Source organism: Corvus kubaryi, unplaced genomic scaffold (genome assembly GCF_017639235.1).
Source record: "Corvus kubaryi isolate FWS band 111438036 unplaced genomic scaffold, C.kubaryi_AGA036_p1.0 74, whole genome shotgun sequence".
Lineage (NCBI taxonomy): Eukaryota > Metazoa > Chordata > Aves > Passeriformes > Corvidae > Corvus > Corvus kubaryi.
The window spans coordinates 10351155-10358970 of record NW_024582061.1 but is presented as its reverse complement, the minus strand read 5'-3'; the positions used below and the strand labels follow the sequence as shown (position 1 = coordinate 10358970).

The 7816-nt window shown below is 45.4% G+C and overlaps 2 long non-coding RNA genes across 2 annotated transcripts; both read right to left on the bottom strand.

Annotated features, from left to right (window-relative positions):
- Positions 1-794: 794 nt before the first annotated feature.
- Positions 795-3647, bottom strand: LOC121675509. Its single transcript, XR_006020093.1, has 2 exons — positions 2765-3647; positions 795-943 (listed from the first exon to the last, which is right to left on the bottom strand). It is a non-coding gene; the product is annotated as an uncharacterized LOC121675509 (long non-coding RNA).
- Positions 3648-4639: 992 nt separating this feature from the next.
- On the bottom strand, positions 4640-6398 carry LOC121675508. The gene is made up of 2 exons (XR_006020092.1): positions 6302-6398; positions 4640-5235 (listed from the first exon to the last, which is right to left on the bottom strand). It is a non-coding gene; the product is annotated as an uncharacterized LOC121675508 (long non-coding RNA).
- Positions 6399-7816: the final 1418 nt, after the last annotated feature.

Sequence of the window (7816 nt, the reverse complement as noted above, 5' to 3'; positions counted from 1 at the left end):
TTGAGTGACCCCCAAATGACCTCAAGTGACCCCATCAAGGAGTCCAAATGACCTCAAGTAACCTCAGATGACTGCAAGTGATTCCAAATGAACTCAAGTAACTCTAAATGACCTCAAGCGACCCCAAATGACCTTGAGTGACCCCCCAAATGACAAGTGACTCCAAAATGACCTCAAGCAATTCCAAATTACCTCAAGTAACCCCAGATGGGTTCAAGTGATCCCAAATGACCTTAAGTAACCCCAGATGACCTTGAGTGACCCCCAAATGACCTCAAGTGACCCCCAAATGACCTCAAGTGACCCCATCAGGGACTCCAATGACCTCAAGTGACCCCAAATGACCTCAAGTAACCCCTACTAGACACACCAATGACCTCAAGTAATTCCTGTGACCTCAAGCAACCCCTGAGGGTCTGCACTCTCAGCTCTCAGGGGGGAACAGCCTGCAGCACCCCACAGCAGCACATCAGAACCAGGCTGGCAGGGGCAGGGATGTGAAGCAGACTCTCCACAGCTTCCGTCCCAGCCTGGTCCCTCCATTCATCTTCTTCTCTTGGAGCTGGCTCCCCAGCAGCAGGATCTGAGCAAGCCAGAGAACTCCCCTGGCTCATGGCAGCCCTTCAGTTTTGCTGCACACAGTCACTACAGAGCCTTAGACTGGGTTAAAAAACCCCAAAGCGATGGCTTTGGGATCAGACAAATGTGGAGAAAAATATCCTCTGATAGCAGGCAGGTTACAACCAACCCTCCCCACCCAGTTCAGGCAAAAAGAAACTTTCCTTGGAGAAAAATGAAAGAGATAAAAAAACTCTTTATTTATCAAACACACAGGAAAAGGATAATAATGCTGAATAATAAAACCTCGGAGCTGTGGAGAGAAATGTAGGAGGATTTCAGAGTCCTTCTGTAGGTGTGGTCCTTCTCCTCCTCCTCCTCAGAGCTGTGGAGAGAAACCTGGGAGGAGTTCAGAGTCCTTCTGTAGGTGTGGTCTCTCGCCTCCTCCTCGGAGCTGGGTCAATGTAGGCCCATCTCCAGGGCCTCGGTGGAGAATTCTCCCGATGTGTTCTGATGTTGAAACAGTCCAGAAGAGAAGAAGGGAAAAACCAAAATCCCAGGAAAACAAAGTTCAACTCTCTCTCCCTCCGGAGAAGAGGGGCTGAAAGCTGGCTGGAAAGCAAGCAGGGTGCTTCCCCTGCTCCTCTCAGCAGGACGCTGAGGAGCATGTATGTGTGTCCTTGAACAACTGCTTTGGAAAGCTCACTCAGTATTTTTCCTCTTCCCCCTCTCAGGCTCAGTTTAAAGGCACAGAAAAGCACAAAATTAATTTCTGGGCATAGAGCAGTGATAGGGGATACACATCATAAAGTCACCCCAAGACACTTTAGTTACACAGAGAAAAAGTATAAAACAACTCCATGGACACGAGCCTGCTCACTGTTCAAGCCTCATTCTTCCTGGCCTCTCCCAACCCTGTACAATGCGTCTGAAGGGAATGGCCAAAGGCAGCTATGAAGATAAAACACACAGCAATACTTCGCATACACACACACACACACATTCATTCACCAGTCATGCTTGAATAAAATGCACCTGTTCATCTTTCCCACTTATCAGAATATTTGAACAATTGTTCCCCCTTTGGCATAAAATTCCAATCAGAGAGAGAAGTCCCCATGTCTGCTAGGAAACACACTTCTTGCTTCAGCAAGGGTTCCAGTGTGGTGAGCCCCCAGTACGATAGCAGATCCTGACACCCTTAACAATCAGTTTCTACTGGTTTTTTTTACAAATGGCACACTGATTCCTTCCCAGTCGCTGTCCTGGAGGTCACCCCCTTCCCTTTGGTCCTGGGGCTCCCTGCACTTTCTCCCATCAGGGGCTGTAAACATGGTGCCATTATCCTTGCCTGTACCTCTACCTTTTCTTTATTTCTTCTTTCATATCTTTTCTATACCTGAGATGCCTTTCTAACCAATTCCTGGGAGGGCCCACTCAGCCACCTCTCCAGCACCTGCTCCTGCTGCCTGTGGGCTCTTACTCTCCCACAGCTGCCAAATTCTCTGCAAAATCACTCACCTCCCCAGTGACTCAAAGTCCCTTCTTGTATCAGGCCAGGCTTTGGTGGCACATTGTCTCTTACACCATACACCAAAGCCGCTTGCCGTACCTTACACTTGTCAGAGACTGAAATGTTATAGCTTATGACTTAAACATCTTCATGAAGAACTTCTGCCTATTATAGCAAAACTCTATGACAAAGGCTGCAGAGAAGACCACCACACCCTGAACGGGGCCGTGACTGAGGCCCCACACTGCTCACTGATGACTTTTAGAACACTTTCTTGTTCCCAGCCCCTGCCTCTTTCCCACTAACAACGCAGGGAGAGAAAGCATGCAGTTTTTAATCTGTTTGTCACTTCTAATTTCTTCTGTTCATTCAGAGAAAAAAGAGTCTTTCTTCCACTGTACTGTGGAGTCCCCCCTCCATGGGAGACAGTTCTCTGTGAACTTCTCCAACTTGGTTCTCTTCTCACAAGCAGCAGCCCCGCCCAACCTGCTGAAATGGGAGTCCTTCTCACGGGCAAAACAGGCAAAACACCTCCTCCTCTTCTCCGGCTAGGAAAAACTGCTGCCCGTGAGTCACTCCTTTACATGAGTGAAGGTTTTCATAGCTCCTCTTGGCGTCCACTTGCTCTGTCACGCAAGTGAACCCCTACGTCTCTCGTGGACTCAAGGAGCTGCGGGGGGACAGCTTACTTACCCATAGTCTTTTACTACAGCTCGCCGAAGAAAATTTCGGCTCCGGCGCTTGCAGCACTTCCTCTTTCTTTACTGACTTCAGTGCCACCATGTCGGTTCTCCTCACGTGTCTCCACCTTTCCTTTTCTCTGACTTGGAAGAAAAAATTCCTGCTCGTAAGTAGCATTGTCACCAAGTTCCACCAGTTCAAAGACTTCTGTAGGAGTTTGCAGCGCTGAGAATTTGCTCTTGTCTGGATTCCGTGTCGGGGAATTGCTCGCCATGCTTGCGCCACCAGCCCCGCCGCCACCGTGCAGGCGGTGCCAGCTGCCGCAGCCCTGGCACCATTCAGCACCTCTCTTTATGCAGAGTGCTGCAAAGAACAAGCCCCTGCCTCTGCCCTTCTGCTCGCAGTACAGCTGGCCAGAAGCCACTAAGCTATGCTAAGACGGTGGCGGCTACATGGCCGCGCTGCCCACAGGGCCTCTTGCGGCGCCGCGATAGCCCCGGCCGCAGCACCTCCCCGCGCCTCGGAAGAACTGAGCGCAGTTTTTTTCCCTGCCTTAAATAAGTCATCACAGAGACACTACCAACTTCTCTAATTGGGCCAGCAGCACGTCTATCTTCAGAGCTGTCAGAGATTGGCCCTGCTGGACATAGCAGAGGCTTCGAGCAGCTTCTCTCAGAAGCCGCCCCGTGGCTTCCCCCGCCCCCACTAATAAAACCAGGCTGCGCTGAACCAACACACCCCGGCAGGTGTGCGAGGTGATGTTCAGCGCCGAGGTTTGGCTGCAGACCGTGCTGGGGCCAGGCTTTTGGCAGGCAGGAGGATTTCGAGGCTTCCAGCAACTACGTTGCAGCTCGGGGCCTCGGGCTGGCGTGCTGCGGCTGTTCGCCGGTGGCCTGTGGCCCCTGTGGAGTGGCCACTCTGTTTTAGTGTGCAGTGCCACCCTACGACAAAGACAGGCACGATCTTATCGGGTGAGAGGCAAAGCCAGGCCTTTTTCTCATTCCACACGCACGCAGCAGAGAGGTACAAGCAGCACTTGGATCCAGTCTCTTCCATGCTCGATGCACCACACCAGGGCTACAGAGCCAGGCAGAAGCAGGCTTGGGTACGCTCAAGTGTCTTCACAAGTCAAACTGCAGAATTCTGGCACAGTCAGAGCTCAATTAATCCAAATGGCTGTCTGCTCTCCCAAACACTGAGTTTTCATTTAAGATGACATAAATGAAGACTAAAAAACAATAGCTAGGGCAACCACAGACAAGTACTGCTCTAACTCTGCAGCCTCTGAGGGCAGAAGCAATCCTAATGTTGTCAGAGCTTCTGGAAAGTAGACCAAACAAAATAAGGTACTTCATCCTCATTTTGTGGTGATCTTAACCAGGATAGATGAAGGGCTGAAGAGCGTTCTTTCTCTTCAAACTTGTGTACTCCCAGATGAATGCTGGTTGCATTCTGACAATGACAGATTTAGAAATACGGAAAAAGAACAAGGGATTGTGGACAGAAAGGATGCTTTTTCTCCCCTCTTTAAAAATACACAAAAATGACTGGTTTTGCAAACAAACATTTTTCCACTCAAGATTTTCCGATCATTAAACAGAGGTACATCACACTTGAGATACCTGTTAAACAAAATAGTACAGAAATACCATTGTTTCCTGCTGGTGGTGAGAAAAATGGTGCAAACCAAAGTATTCTGTCCTTCACTTACTCCATTAGAAACTCTCAAACAAATTCCTCTTCTTCCTTTTTTTTAAAGTTATTTTTAATACCCTCTCCCTTACATTTTAAAATTCCCAATAACTTCTTTGGGGGCAACTACACTTTCATTATACCAATCAGTATTGCAGGACAGTAACATTATACCATCTTTTTTCGTGGTTTGTGTTGAATACAGTACAGAGAGATCAAATTATGGCCAGCCACATGCCTTTGGTAAAATTAAAAATCTGGTGAGATCACATTTTCTTCAACCTCAGCCACATGTTGAACCCATGTCATGTTTTGAGGTTCAATTCTATACAAACTTCTTCTTCAAAGCAAAGTTAAACACTTGTCACTCCACACAAATGGCAATTTCTGAACTGCTCCAGAAAAGAGATGAAAGGTTTGAACTTCAGAGAAGCTCTTCACATGCCTTGATCTCCATTAGATTTGTGTTTCAGATGGGGTAGAAAGTCTAGTAAATATTCACAAACCTACAAGTCAAAACAGTGAGAACAGTGATAAATATTCTCAGTTTTTAAAAAACTTCTTGTCATAACACATGGGGCTCATTTAAGCAACTGACGGTCTTCTCCTTTGAGGCGTTTTTTCCGGGGCTGTACAAAGTCATCATCTGAGTCATCAGTAAGTTCTGGATTCTCTTTTTCACTCTGGCTGCTTGGCTGTACAGGGAACTTTCTCTCAGGATAAAGGTTCCTTAGAAGATCTTCAAAGTAGGCTTCGAGTTTCATGCCGGCACCAGCCACTTCTGAGTCAGGCTGTTGGGTGAATTAACATCATCAGTGCATCATGAAATAGCTTTGTACTCAGGTCACACTAGGACTTTTAGGTACAAATGACAAAAAAACATCAATCAGCAGCAAGAATGGCTACAGAACACAGGGTCCCAAAGAGCACAAGTCTGCAAAACAGAGAGCGAGGGCAGATCTTTCAACACCCCCCAATGATTTTTTTCTCTGACAGGTGACCACAGAAGCCACTCACAAAAGCTACCCTGCCTGGGTTCTGAAAGCTATGTAAAGAGATTCTAAGAAGAACTCTTAAATCCTGACTGGGGTGGGGGCAGGGGGACAGAAGTTGTGTTATGCTGTGAAACACATAGATATACCCTCAGGGTGTTAGAAACTTCTCTAGCTTACAGATCTTTTTAGTAACAGTGAAAATATTACTCAGTAGACAATGACTATAATGTGGAAGACTAGGCAGTCCTAAAGTCATCCACAGCCACCAGAGCTTTTAGTTTCCTGAAGTGGAGATCACTGTGGTGGGAATAACTCCTGGCTATCAAGGATGACTGGATGAGAACCCCATGGAGGCCACTTGGAGAAGCCTTTATTCCACTGTAATTCTCTCTCATTTTGTGGTCCACTCAGAACCTGCATCCCTATTTCACCACGTGTTCCCTTATGTGCAGTAGGGGATAATAATCACTCAACATGCACCTTGAAATCATAAGGGTGAGTACAGAGCTCCCAGAATGAAAATCCCACTGAATTTAAGATCTGAGGCAAGGAGGACGAAACCAATTTTTAAATCATAATGCCCACCATTAACCTGCATGATAAAAAACTGTCCTTTTCTTTACCTGCTGTCCTGCCATTCAGCTATGTTTGTTACCATCCTCCTCCCCTCCATGGAAACATCTCCACTGCAGAGTCATCTCAGACCACAGCAGTGTCAAATCTGATCGATGATTTCACCTCAGTCTCATCATCAAAACAAGTTTAATACAATAAATTCTTGTGTTGGAAGTTCTACCCCCATTACAGTTTTCCTCAAAGGAACTAAACCAACAAAACCTGATAAAGTATCTACTTTTCTAACCTCATTAAATTCAGCACAGTTTTGGAAAATCAGTCTGAAATCAGCCACAAAATCTTCTGGCTTTGTGTAGAATGAATTGGTCACTTCAAGTCTTTCCTTGATGGTTGACAAACCCATAGGCTTTTTGATTATTTTGTAGTAATCAGGGACCTTAGTGGAGAAAAAAAACCAACCCTCCCAAATGTAATCATGTTCATAATTTATTGTTTTATAAGCCTTTAGATTTGAGGGAGTGGGCAAGGTTTAGTCTCATCTTCAAAGTATAGCTCAAACATATAAGACTTGTGGTTTTTAACATGCAGACAGCTTCTGGAATAACAGTGATCTATGACAATTTGGTGACTAAAATATACTCCTTCCAATGCCTGTTTTAAAATCATAGAGAAACATAAACCCTCCACCTCCACGGACTACATATAATAGAGCCAATGACTTGGTGTGGACACTGTTTTCACGTGTAGTCAAATAAGCTATCTATTAAGTTTCATTCTCAAGACCACCATATGAAATAAGTCCTTTGAAATGGTGGCAAATTTCAGAGATATCAACGGTTTTGATACTCAAACTGTGGCTGTAGGGTTAAGATTTTTCTTCTTTAGAAAGAATAAGCTTTGCTGCTTTGCAATTGTGCTTTCTGCAAACCTGCACGTTTCCAGCTGTACCTGCTTATGTTACAGCCCTTTAGACCTGCTGGTATAATACACTGCATTGGCAATATTTAGGTACTGTATTAGCAATAAATCTCATCAAAATCACCCACATTATCAGTGTCGTACATCGTGAACCTGAGAGTCTTCCCCCTAGTACTCTGCCATAAATGGTTCTACATGTAGACTAAGAGCCCACATAAAATACTAATTTTGGTGTATTTACACAAGTTCTCAACTGAAATCAGGTAAAACACTGATGAAAGTTTCTAACACAGCTCAAAACTGCTTCGGTTTAAAAGGTTTAAACAGCAATTTTATCCTTACCCTAGGGTCTATGGGTGCCAAACCCGTGGTGTCTTCCAATTTTCTTTTTTCAGAGCCGTGAGCAGGTTTATCACAGTCACGCTCAACTTCTGGCTTGGACAAATCCCAACAGAATGTACAAATCCACTCTCCACTAAAGAAGACAAAAAGACTTTGTGTGAGGGAGCACACCTTTGACAGAAGGCTTTCCACATATTTCTGGGTAAGTCCCTCATCTGTGGGGTGGGTTTTCTCTGCATCTCTGTTGTTTTGTTGGTGGTGATTTTTAAAACACTACAAAAGGCTGAGACAGCTGGCCAAAATGCTTTACTACAGCTTTGTTTCCTTTTAGTGGCACTGGTGTCATTAATGGTGTCCTAACAGAAAGACAGACAGATGATTTCTACCTTTGTCAGTACTGAAATTTTTCACTTGAGCTCACAGGATTTAAGGAAAGCACTTTTAAGAGCCCTGTACAACCATAACTACAGAGAGACTAAAGGAATCATGTGGGCTGAACAGAAGGAAAAGTATTAGTATTATAGTGAGAACTACGTATTCT